Genomic DNA, 13324 nt, shown 5'->3' on the forward strand with positions numbered 1-13324 from the left:
GGCCATGAAATATAGAAAAAGTAGTGAATGAAGATTTAGATATCAATGCTTTCTCCAAAATATAGTATAAAAATCACACACAAATAGTTGTTCTGCTTCTCAACTGCTTTAATAACTAGGGTAGTCTGTAGGGGGGGAAAAAAGCCTGTTCCAATGAGCCAGTCACACAGTTAAAATATTGTATCTTTTAATTTATTTTCACCACTACTGTTAGTCATGCTACTTTTCTTTAAGCTAGTGGTAAAAATTCAGTACTGGATGCAATTACATCTTCTGTTATGTAGATATACTTTGGTGACAGCAATTACCATTTCTTCCTATTTGTCTGTCTTGATTATTGAAAATTTAAGTTCATGCATGTTTGCAGAACAAAACAAATACTACCCTTATTAGAATACTTTGTAGAAGTGTACTGCTGGGAACCAGCTTAGGATGCATTATCATCTAGAATATACTGGGGCATTATAATAGATGGATGCATTAAATTAGTGTTAAAAGCACCAGTTCTTTGATGCAGGTGAATACTTACTCCATTTATTAGTTGTTTTTCATCCCATAAGAACAAAGTACAGATGTTAATGACAATCATTTCATTTTACAGCCCAGAAGATAGACAGACAGAAAAATCATTTTATTATTTAATGTAATTTCCTAAGAAAAACAGGTTTTGTCTTGCCTGAGAGTTGCTGCTCTAACTACTACACAGAGGTAGCTCTGCTCTGTCTCCCTCTCACTGAAATAGGAATTAAAAAGAACCAAAATAACAAAACAAACCTTTTCAAAATCTTAGATGGTTTAAAATTATTTTTAAAATACTAAATACTTATCTTAGGTTAACAGTACTTTGTAGGACACAGTGGCTGAAGAAATTTACACTTTGCAGTGTAACTGAAAAAAAAAAGAAAATAAAAATTAAGCAGCCTGCAAGTCCAACTCCTCCTAAACTCTCTGAAGATGTGGTTAAAAAAACTTAAAATTTTAAATTATGACATTATTCAAAGAGCTGCTATGCTGATGACTCTTGTGCTAAAATACGGTTTGTTTTAATCAAAGCTTTTTAATACTTGTTAATTAAAAAAAATAACATACTCCATTGCAAGTTGCTGGCTTGTTTTCTGGCACAGCTTTGATGTAGCTTTAGTGAACTCAATCTTTTTAAAATTCACTCATAAAAGGAAAAAGGGCAATTAAAGCACTTCAGACACGTAAGCAGTTAAAAGAACACAGTTACCTTGCACCTATATGCTTGTAAATGGATTATGAATAAAGCGGCCCAAAATGTTTTAAAGTACAAAATGAGCAGCTAATAAAGAGGAAATACACAAATTAATCACACTCAGAGCCGCTGCAAACATTTTTGAGTATACTCAGACTCTGCCACTGAAATAATAAATGTTATACAAACAAACATTATGCATACATACATTATGTCACATTCTACATCCCAGTATTTTCTTACTTGACAATTAAGAAACTAGAGCATTATTCCACACAGCTTTCATTGTAACTTCTGCTGGAGTACGACATTTATCAGTGTGTCACTTCACCGGCTCATTTCTGATCATCCATTCTTTCCACCCCCTTCATCCGGGTTTACGGATGCTCAGCCACAAGATTAAGTAGCTACTGTCTCGAAGCGGCTCTGCGTTAAAATTGTCAGATCAAAACCAGCTGATAAAACACTGCCTCAGTAACTGGCTTGTTTTTTTTGCTCAAAATGTTTGCCTTTATAGCAATAGGTCTGATATATATGAATTAGACTTAGTGGAGCGATAGTGATGCCACAACAGCACATCCCTTGGTGGGCTGCCTACCCGAGTAGCTCGGACGGGTTGAAACTGCCTGTGCTGTCATGTCACTGTTGATACTTCAGCTAAGCCAGTTAAAGCTGATATGGACATGTCAACACACTCTGCAACGACATGTCTGCAAGTTATGCATAGCCCGATTCCGTAAACTCAATCTGGTATCGTTTAAGTGAAGCCCATACAACAGAAGTATTCTCATAAGAAACTATAAAATAATTTTTTCTTTCATTGAAATATCCCAAAGTACTGATGAAAAGTAAGAATGCCACACACTCGCTACTTCTACATCTTGTTTTTTTAAAAAAACCAACAAACTGCCAAAACGCAAACCCAATCTGAAAATACACTTGCCAGGTTAAAATACATATAAAAAAAGGGGTGCCAGAAAAATCACTAATTTCACTGAAAAAAAACCCAGCATACAATTTCAGAGCATTACTCTCAACTGTTCTCTTAAACTTATTGTACATATTTTGACACTCCACACTTTCAGCTAAAATAAAGGGCTCTTCACATATAGAATATCCATTAACTGGTTCCTTCCACACTCATTAGTTTTACTCTACAGTAATTGCATTAATATAATCAAAATTATTTATAATTTAAACCTGTAGGTGATGGAGTAAAATCATGCTTCATCCCAGTAAATAATGTAAATAATGTAACATTGTTCCACATGTGGTACATCATAATCAGGCAATCATTATTCTTTGAGACAAATTATGTGCAAAAACTCTCTTACTCCCATATTCATGACATATGGATATCCATAGCATATTAAAATTACAAGTAATAAAATAATGAAGCAGGATAACTTCACTTCAAATTGGTCTACTATGTGTGGAATATGTTTCTGTGATTTTCAGAAGTAGTCTCTAGTGAGGAAAACACCAGTTAAGTTAAATTCCTCATACACAGAGAAAAATTGTATCAACAAAAGTATTCTACTTGAAGCAAAACTTCAAGTAAACCAACCTCAAAGACTTTTATAAAATTTAACAGTTTTTGAAAAAGCAAAAAGTACTTATCCATCACAGTAACATAGATTGGAACTAACTAGTTATACAGGTTGTGGCTAGGTAGAATATGAACAAAAACCCCCTCTAAAAAGCTCCTGAGCAAGTCATGTCTCAGTGTGTAAGTTTAGTATATAGCGTCCCCGTGTCAACTGGGACCTTTAAATGTTCTCCAAATGCAAACCACTACAGGTCATCCAATCCTCCCAGGTCTGAGAGGAAGCTGGACTAGAGGCACAGTTTTGTACAGAGTACAGATCATTCCAGGAAAGAAGTGAGGATAAATACAATAAAACTGCTGGGTCATTAAATGCTATTTAAGAGCATATAGGACGATTCACACCAAATTCCTTTCAACTTCACTGGGAGACGGGATCTTATTTCTTGTTTGGGGTAAAAAGAAGTACCTTGTTTCAGTCCGTTTCTGGCAGAAGTGAGAGTTACCTCTCAGGTTATTTCTGTATGGAGATGCGTTGTCTTAAAGTATGGTTTCCTAAAAAAAAAAGTACGCAGGGACAGCTGAAGCTATTCCCATCCAACCTGCTCTCCTCCCTTTCCTCTCCACCAGCTAGCTACTGCCCCCTCACCTCTGCCAGCAGAAATGCTTGGGTGGCTGTGCTGCGTGTCAGAGCAGAAAGCAAAACGTATTAAAAACCGGCATTAGTTGTCTCCATATGACTAATAGCACGGCCACAAAACCAGTAGCAGGATAACAATCTGGAGACAGCACACCCCAGCACTCAGACAGGAATGCATAATACTGCCACTGAAGGTTTCATCTCCGCACATGGCCATTTCATTTAAACAGCTGCTGTAGAGTGAGCAAGCAGGATGAAAGAATAGCTTAAGTGCTTCTCAAAACACTTGAGCATTGCAACTGGCTAATGACAAATACTCTTAGGTCAAAAATCTGCTCAACATCCATACCGAATTGCTCTCCAAGCGAGAGTGCCAAAAGACAAAATACCTTTTTGAAGGAAGGAGCTCTGGGTAAGAACAGTGACAGATATCGCTATGAAAGTTAGGCTTGTCCGAGCCACCATCCAGACACGGTGAGTTTTTGGATACGACAATTAACAGAAAACTTTTGATGTTGCTGCTACTGCAATTAAACAATATTTCAGTTCCAAAGTGGTTGATTTTTAGCCAGATTGCCATTATTCCAAAAGACGTAACTGTTGGTTTTGAAACAAAAAGCCCAATGCTGTGCAAGCATTTAGACACAGCATTGTGCAAGACCTAAACTAGGTTTGGAAACGCAGTAGATAGGACGGGTTGACACAACAGTAATTATCAATTATGAGGGAACTCCTTCACGCCGTCTCACCAGTCCCCTTCTCAGCTGCAAGCTTCTCCTCATTATCCTCTATCATGAAAAGAAAACTCAGTGTTTCAGAAATAACCCTACTTGTTCTTCAGTCATTTGACGAGTCCTCCAATCAACAAAGGAAAGGGAATGCAAAGGATTTACTGTGAAGAACAGGTAGAAATTACAATAAAAAGGTCAACTGGCAAAGTCTTTCTGAGCTCTGGAAAAAACCCAAACCCTAGTGTTCTCCTTCAGCAAGATGTGTTTATATACAACACAGTCATCCAGATTAACATATCCTGTTGAAACAGATTTTTGTTGTTGTTGTTTTTAGCATTTCCCGCATCAAGATGACACAGGGGGAATTGTGCTGGTGTTTCAGGAACTATGCAACTCCCATTTTGCACAAGTTTGGCCACAAATGCTGGTCAGAATATGAAGCAAACAAAAATAATCACTTCATCAGGTCTTTTCAGCTTGTACTCAACTCTGAATTTTATGCACTGTGGAAATATAAATCTCTAGGATTGTCATAAACATAAAAATACCAACATGGTATTAAAAATTAAATTTAAAAATCAGCTATGTGTACGTACACCCACATACATATATATCCCTGCCATTTTCCCCCTACAAATTCTCACTGGTAGTGCACTGCAGAATTGCTGTACAAATAGTTTTTGCCATTGTCCACTAATTCACCCAAACAAACCATTTCATGCCACTGTTTGTAATGGGGAAAACATGAATCAACAGGCCAAGACAACTAATTTTTAGATTTAAAAGGAAACCACAAGCAAACTTTGTTATTTTCCTCAAAGTGTCTTCTTGTACCAGCTGCCAACAAATCCTTCTTTTTGACTCAAAAGCTTCAAAATATTTGTGTCCTCGGATTACATCTCCTTCCTGAGACAGTCTCTCAGTGGAGAGGCATCCTGTTACTAATTTCTACTTAATATTAAAACCAATGCGAAAACATCTCAGGGAACAGACAAAAGTGATATAAGAAGCAAGCCACAGGAACCCAACAATGTCTACCAGATGAAATCTCAAACCAACATTTTAATCTGTAAGATCAAGTATTAATTTTCTTATTTCACTTCTGATACAATTTACGACGGCAACAGTATACAACAGCAGTTTTTTATAAACTGCATTACTTTTTAGAGAAGTATACCGTGTTCTATATGGACACTTTGTTTTGCCATTTTGCCTACAAATTGAAAATGCAACCAAGCACAACCAAATAAATGGAAAGCAAATCACTGCTTTGAAAAGGGCTACGGAAAGACCATTAGAATAATTATATATTCTTATTTTTAATGAATTCTAAACAATCTATTTTCAGTATTTACACACAAAGTCATACTAATTTTCTATATTTATAATAAAAACTTTTTCTATATGTTCATTTTAGTCCACTCTTTATTTAAATGGTTTAAGAGAAACACTGTCTCTTTGGTCTGGGTATGATGTGCATGCTTTTTGAAGAAAATGGAGCTGTATATAAGAAGCCATGGCAGGACACTAATAAAAGCCTATAGGAGGCTTACGTCCATCTCCTAGAACCTGAACAGCTGTTTAAGTAGCTATGACCTTCAAAATCCTCTTTTGAACCATTCTTCATCATTTACAGGAGAAAATGATCTTAATGAAAGAATAAACAGAGAAAATCTTTTAGGGGCTACTTCTGAGCAACAAGAACTGAGAAGAAAACTTTAAATTTATCAGAATGATACGAGTCATGTGATGGGGCTTCCCCAGAATGGAAAAGCTTACAGTGTCTGAAAATATTAGAGCAATGTCTTTGATACAGATTTATATTCCCATAATTAAATGGGCACTTAGCAAAATTAGGATCCAAGACTACAAACTTACAGGCATGCAAAAATATTTGTATAAATAGCCTTCAGTTTATACAAAGTTTGAGTACAGCAGAAATTAGAGATAATATCATGTGAACTATGACACGGACAAAAAAAATTAAGTTACTCTATCTTTTATATTTATGCTGCAAAATATGATTATCTTAGAAAAGTTACAAACCTCAAAATTATCTTGATGAGTAACAATACTCAATACTGGCACACGAGAAAAACCAAACCCCAAACTAAGCTCATTGTGCTATTTTAGACACACAGAAGACATGCTCAGTTGCTAAGATGAATATTTTGGAAAAATACAAGTCAGCAAACAGCTGAAATATCACTGCCCAAATACAGGGAAGCGTCAACATCTGAACCTGAAAAAAGAAATGATACTATTTGAAAGGAAAGACAGGACGACAGTGAAAATCTTACACATTTACTTAAAACGGCCAGGGTCTTAAAGTCGTATTTGTTCAAACTAGGTGGACAACTTGCTTTGGAATACCAAAGAGAACAGGGTCTAGACAAGGAAATAATAAAAATTCTACTAAATTTCTTCACTGATGCCCATACTTAGTGGCAGTAGGTGAAACACCACCCTCAAGTTTCAGGTAGCTGCTGCAGGAAGGGTTTACAAATTTCTTCCATCTGTCTGTTCATTGGCATTTTAGATATAAAGTGAGGAAAACATATCTCAAACTGAAAATGGTGCTGTGGGATTGAACGGAAACATAACCAAGAGGCATTAAGTTGTGGCAATAATTAGTCTCTTGAGAAAGTTAATACTAATAAATATTAGTATTTTATACGTTCCATTCACTTCAGTGAAGAACGGGAGTTCTTCAGTTGAAAGTTACAGTTGAAAAGCAAGCTTTTTTATGTAAATAGACCCTAGCTACATACATCTCATATTGCAAATTTAGGTTTATGCCTACCTAAAGAAGTAGTCAATACTTCTTTGCAATGTGTTGTTAAATTTTTTTAATATGTGAGGAAAATCTGTTTTTAATCTCTTTAGGTTTCCCAGCAACATTTTTTCCTTCTCCTGTGATTCTTTCCTTAAGGATATTGGTGACCGCTGATTACAAAAAGGAATGCAGTAACTGCTATAGGTTTTAGAAATGCAGTGTGCTGCCAATCCCAAATTCCCCATCTCATGTTTTGTGCTGACTTTAACAGTTACAAATTTATTTTTTTCCAACTATAAACTTGTGTGTTATATATTAAAAAAAACCCCACATCAGCAATTTCAAATTTTAGGATTCTATTGTTGTCTCTGATCAAAACCAGCCAGCAACTACAAAGATTCATCATGACAACTAAGAGTAAAGCAATTTAAAAAATTCATTACATTCTTTTATTTAATTGAAAGGTTAAAAAAATGCTGCTGTAATTCTCAGTATTTTCTCTTTCCTTGCAAATTCCTGAACAAAACAGAAATGTCTTTAAATTCCTGAATGGGGATGTGTTTTTTGACTCAGAAATAATACTTTCATCGGTGTTTTAGGAATAAATTAAATAACGGATCCAACTTCAACATAGTCCTTCTCTAAATAACGTATTAAAACAGACGGCATAAGGAAATGTGAGATAATGTGAGAGAAATCTATTAAAAATAAGGATGACTGTGGAAGACTTCAAGCTACATAATGTACGCTTTTCTTGGTACCAGGTGAGACATGGTAACAAGTGATAGTGTACAGAGTTTTTTTTTTCCCCCCTCCCAGATAAGAAAATTGATAAACCGCTAAGGAGTGCCCACATGGGCTGCTGCTCACCTGTGGCACCGCAGGAAGATGCCGTGAAGGATTTCAGGACAGTAGAGATAACAAAAGGAGAGTTCTGTATATGCAGGTGGCCCACCCTGACCTGTTGTGCTACTAATCAGACTGCGACATGAAAAAGCAGAACATTGCAGAATTAAAAAGGGGCTAGGGGTAATATCAAGTTTTCCCTTGATGCTCAAGGGAAAAGTGACAGGACAACCATAGTATAATTACTAAATAAAGGTAGAAAGTCTGCAAAACTGTGTCAATGAAACCTTGGCAGGCTATATATTTTGAAGTGACAGAGAAAAGAACTTGTTGAGGGGGAAAGGGGAGGGAAAGGGAATAAAAGAATATAAGGTAAAGCAAATAACATGATCAGGGCTGTTCAGGGGCACCCTAGGACATAGCCCTGTACCTGATCATAAAGCCTGGAGAAGAAGAGTAAATCTTCGTGTTCCGATCACATTTGTGCCTCACTGCTTTCTGTGGTCAGAAGGACATGGGGTGCTCCCTCTGGCACTGATGAAGAACTACCAGAATGGATGGACTGGATATCCTAAAATCCTAACACTGTATAAAAGTGGAGGGCCTAGAGATGAAACATGGCATGAGTATCATTCTAGATTCAAGTGCCTAACAGTGCCATAATAATGCTTTCAGTTTTGTTTTCTAATCTTCTCCTAATAATTACTAATGTCGTATATGTTGCTTTGGCTGGTACTGAGCATTGAGCTGACTATTTTCATTTGCAAGCCCTTGTTTAAAGACCAAGGTGGAAGACAATAATATCAAGACTGTCATGTCACCTTTGGATGTGCCTCACCTAAGGTTTAGCCAGTGACAGTAGGGAGAAGATGCATGCCCTGCAAGATAAAACCTCCCCGAGTCTATTGCAGTTACCTAGAATAACTGGCACATCCATTATGATTTGAAGAAGGATGCTCAGGAGCTGAAGATATGACTAAGAGGTGACTAAAGGATGCCTTCAGTAAAGGTGCTGCAATCTGGAAGACAAGAAAAGATTGCCTGTAAAAAGAAACACAAAGCAGCAAAGTGTCCTAACAAAATAAGGTGATTAAGAAGAACTGAAACAGAGACAGACATGCTACCTGTAGCATGACATAGTGAGCAAGGAAGGATAGGTCACACTCTGTGGAGATATGGTAAGAAAAAACCTTCACTTTCATCCAGTAATGGATATGCATAGCCATACAGAAGATGTGGACTTTCCAACATTTGTATATGATATTTCTCACAATTTATAATTGCAGAAAGCAGAACATTTCACAGCTTGATGTCTTGCAAGGAACATCATGTTGTTCCTTTAAAACCATTCAACAAGACATCATCAACACGTAAAGTAAGATACACATAAATCATTACCTAAATACAGCCATATGCAAAATACTCAGACAGTTCTGAAATAAGTTTAAAATTAAAAAAAAAAAAAAAAAGGAGACATGTTACAGATAATAGTATTTTTTTATGTTTTGGGGGAAGATATCCAGACAACTTTTTTTTTGGGGTGGGGAGGGGAGAATGTAAAGAAAATTGAAAATCTTTAAATGTACACCACATGCTGAAGTGCTCAGAATCCGTAACACCACAGGTCTATAATTTTGGGCTTTTTTGTACAAATTACAGAAACAGTCTATCATGACTTGCTTCAAAAATAAGAAAATTCTGATGCTGTCCACTTAGACAATTACCATCCCTTTAGTAAAAATTTTCTCTGTTTCACTCCAACTCACAGCAAGAAAAAAAAAGATCTCTCCAAAACTTGTACTGCATGGCTGCCGCATATGATCTCTAAACCATCACAACTTGGCAACTCATCCCTAGCTAGGACTCAGCCGTGCAAATATTGCCGACTCTAAGTTCTACTTAGCGATATCTCAGAGCCAAGAGCACTCAAAGAACCAACAAAGTCGGCATAAAAACACACTGCCCTTTCTCTAATCTTGTTCAGAACACATGGAATAAGAGAATAAAAAAATTATATTCAACTATTCAACCGTTTGAAGTAGCATTGATTTTTTTTTTTTTAAAGCATATTTTAATGTCATCTTCAATCACATTTTATAACCGAGCATGCTTATAATACCCTTTTGAACCACTTCCAAATTCCTTAGGGTTTGCTAACTATTAATAGAAATAAGAGACTGGTTCTGCCTGGAGAAAAGATGGCTTAGGGAAATTCTAAGAGCAGTCTTGCAATATCAAAGAGAATACAAAGCACAGCTCTTTATAGAGGTGCATCCTCAGAAGGATGAGAGATAAAGAAAAACTTCTTCTCAACGGCAGTCAGGCATTGAACTGGGAGCCAAGAGAAGTTGTGTAAACTCTCTCCTTGATGTCATTCAAAACATACTGATCAAAAACCTAGTCTGAATTCAATCTTCACCCTGCTTTGAGCAGCTGGTTGGACTACATGACCTACATGACTGCCTGAGTACACTCATGCAGTAAGTTAAGATGGCAATTTAATCAATACTGTAGGTTATCAGCGGCATTCTTTCCTCTGGCATGGTAAGCTACGTTACACCTGGCATTAAATGGGCTCTGTGAAGGCTAGTCATATTCTATTCATGGGTTTTGTTTGGCCATTAGGCAGATAAAAGATTACATTTTTAAAAGGTATGATGCAGAACTGAGGTTTCATGGTCTCTAAGCTGTGATCATAAAAAGTTACTTCAATTCTTCTTTCTATACTCATATATCATCTCTCAAATTTCCACTCTTAAATTGACCAATCCCAGATGCTTGACTTCTTAACTTTGCTTAAGAATTTTTATTTTCTTTTATTTCTTTAAGATGTCCACCTTATATTCTTTCAGCCTGCTGGCTTTCTTTGATGACCACGGTATTACACTTCAGGCATTTTCAAGACAATTAAGAAACAAATGTTGTCCCTTCAGTTTCAGCATGCTCCATATATTTACGTGGCCTTTCAGACAGAATTTGAAAAAGTGCAAGCCACTTTCAACACTACAGATTCTATTATAGTAACTCATACATTAATTTCACCCCCTCTCTGAGATTTAGAACAGAGCTACAGTAGTGAACATAAGTTCTTCCGCCCACCATTCATTCTTGCAGGAAGAAGCAAAACCAATAAAAAGTAAAGGAACAGTACTATTGTACACTGACTAATACTCCTCCTTGCTGTGAAAGGAGAACAGGCTACTGATGCCCTCAGGAAATTCAGAAAAATTAGAATTTGATGTTGTGGAGAAACAATGTAGAAAGGTATGGATAAAGAGGATAAAGAAAAATCAGCGGGGAGAAGAGAGTGCATTTCCCACTCACATTTTGTAAGCAATAAGATCACAAAATATTATTCTCTAGTTCATAGATATTGCTGTATTCCCTCATGGTATAGGAGTAGATGTCACAAGAACACAAGTTTTATCTGTTAATGCTGTCTGAGGAAATGACTGCAGACATGCAGATGCAGAAGAGAGCAATACGTTATTGATATTATATGTAGTTCCAAAACTAAATCTGCGTAGGAAGCTGTTGAATATATACATCACCTAAAGCTTGTGCTTCAATTCATCCTGTGCCAAGAACACCGATACTTACAGAATCCAACTTTTTGGTACAAACAGCTATAGTTACACCACCCGCTGAGGTGAACAAGTTCTGCTGGGAGAGCAGAAGGATGTATCCCACTGTTGCTCCGTATTGGCCCAACTAGGCCGCTTCACTATGTGGAGATAAGGTATATTCATATGATATGGCTACCTTCAAAAGCAGACTTGCTCTTACACACTTCCGTAGTATAGTTTTTAAAAGATTCTAATTCTTTATTTCATTTCTATTTAATGTGGCAACAGATCAGAAAATTCAAGTAGAAATAGTGAACCAATTACAATTACTAGAAATACCTGAAATTTCAAAAAATACTTCAGACCAGTATAGGGGACCAGGAGTGTTGCTGCCTTAACTCATAGGATCCTTTACATTCACAGAAGTGAGATTTAGATCAGTGTTTGAAAAGGAGGTCTTTTGAGGAAGAAATAGAAAACAAATTTATTTCAACTGTATCAAATTGCTTAAAAGCCTGTTTCCACTATTGGTTGTCATCTAATAGGTACAGTTAGAGATGTTATACAAATCTGTTGTAACCACTATAAACAAGCCTGATGCCAATCTAAATTCTAAGCACTCTTTTTTACTGAAGAAGATTTCCTTGAATAATTTCCATTGGCAAATTGCAGCAAAGTAAGAGGGAAAGCCCTGTCCCTCTACAAGTAACAAGCTATAAGGAAAAGAGATAAGCCTAGATTTTACAAAGAATCCATGCCAGAGGCTCCAGGCTTCCACATTCATTTCACATATCCTGTGGCTCTTACTCAAGACACTAAGAAACAGTGCTCTTGTGGCAGTTTGCCATAAGATATAAAATAATAAAAAGTTCTTTTCATTATTACTCACTGCTGTTTACTCTTTGTCTCTTCTCTCCTCAAAGGAGACCATTCCACATTAAGGCATCTTGACAGACAATAATATTCATAGGGCACCGCTCATTCAAATGCCTAGCCATGTGTATGGGATACCTAGGCGTAACAGTACTTACTGGCAAAGCAGATATTGGCAACTTGCTCTGCTCTCAGAGTGAATTATTCACATAAACACAGTAAATATTAGATCCCTGAGGATACTGCAGTGTTTTTCACTCAAACAGCAATTACCTGAACTGCACATGTCTGAAATCATTTGCAAGGCCATCCTAGTCCGAGGTTTTAGCTGAATATACAATATTTTTTTAGTTAGTATGACAGGAAAGTTTGCATGGGAGATTTTAATGTAAATAACAATATTAAAACAACAGTTAATTAATCTTACATACATTTAAATCTTATTGGAAAGCAGCAGATGATGTCCCTTTTCAGATCCACTTCACAGAACCATTAAGGTTGGAAAAGACCTTTAAGATCATCAAGTCCAACCATCAACCCAACACCACCAAGCCCACTAAGCCATGTCCTGAAGTGCCACATCCACGCGTTTTTTTAACACTTCCAGTGATGGTGACTCCACCACCTACTTGGGCAGCCTGTTCCAATGTTTGACCACTCTCTCAGTAAAGAAAGTTTTCCTAATATCTAGTCTAAACCTCCCCTGGCGCAACTTGAGGCCATACTTCTACAAGTTAAAAAAAATCCAAACCCTCCAGATATCAGGTAACCATGGGACACTCTCTTTAACAGCTCCTACAATTTTCAAGCTTTATTGTTCACTGTAGGAAAGTGTAATGTCATTTTCATGAAGAGGGAGCTTTGTCTTTGCAGATCCCTCAGATTGTCTATTTCTTCTTTAACAAAAGTTGAAAAAAAGATAAGCAAGGGCTTTACAGACATTCTGTTTCATACTAATGGCAGGCACTACTAAGATCACAAAGCCACACTCTTATGGTAGGTAACTAAAGGGATGAAGGAGAAGAACAAACTAGATTATTTATTTATTTAGTACAACAGGCTTTTGTTTGGATATTTTAACTTCAGTGTGTGGAACAGAAATACCAGATGGCACCAGATACATACAGAAG

The sequence above is a fragment of the Phaethon lepturus genome, unplaced genomic scaffold (genome assembly GCF_000687285.1).
Source record: "Phaethon lepturus isolate BGI_N335 unplaced genomic scaffold, ASM68728v1 scaffold52044, whole genome shotgun sequence".
In the NCBI taxonomy this organism is placed as follows: Eukaryota; Metazoa; Chordata; class Aves; order Phaethontiformes; family Phaethontidae; genus Phaethon; species Phaethon lepturus.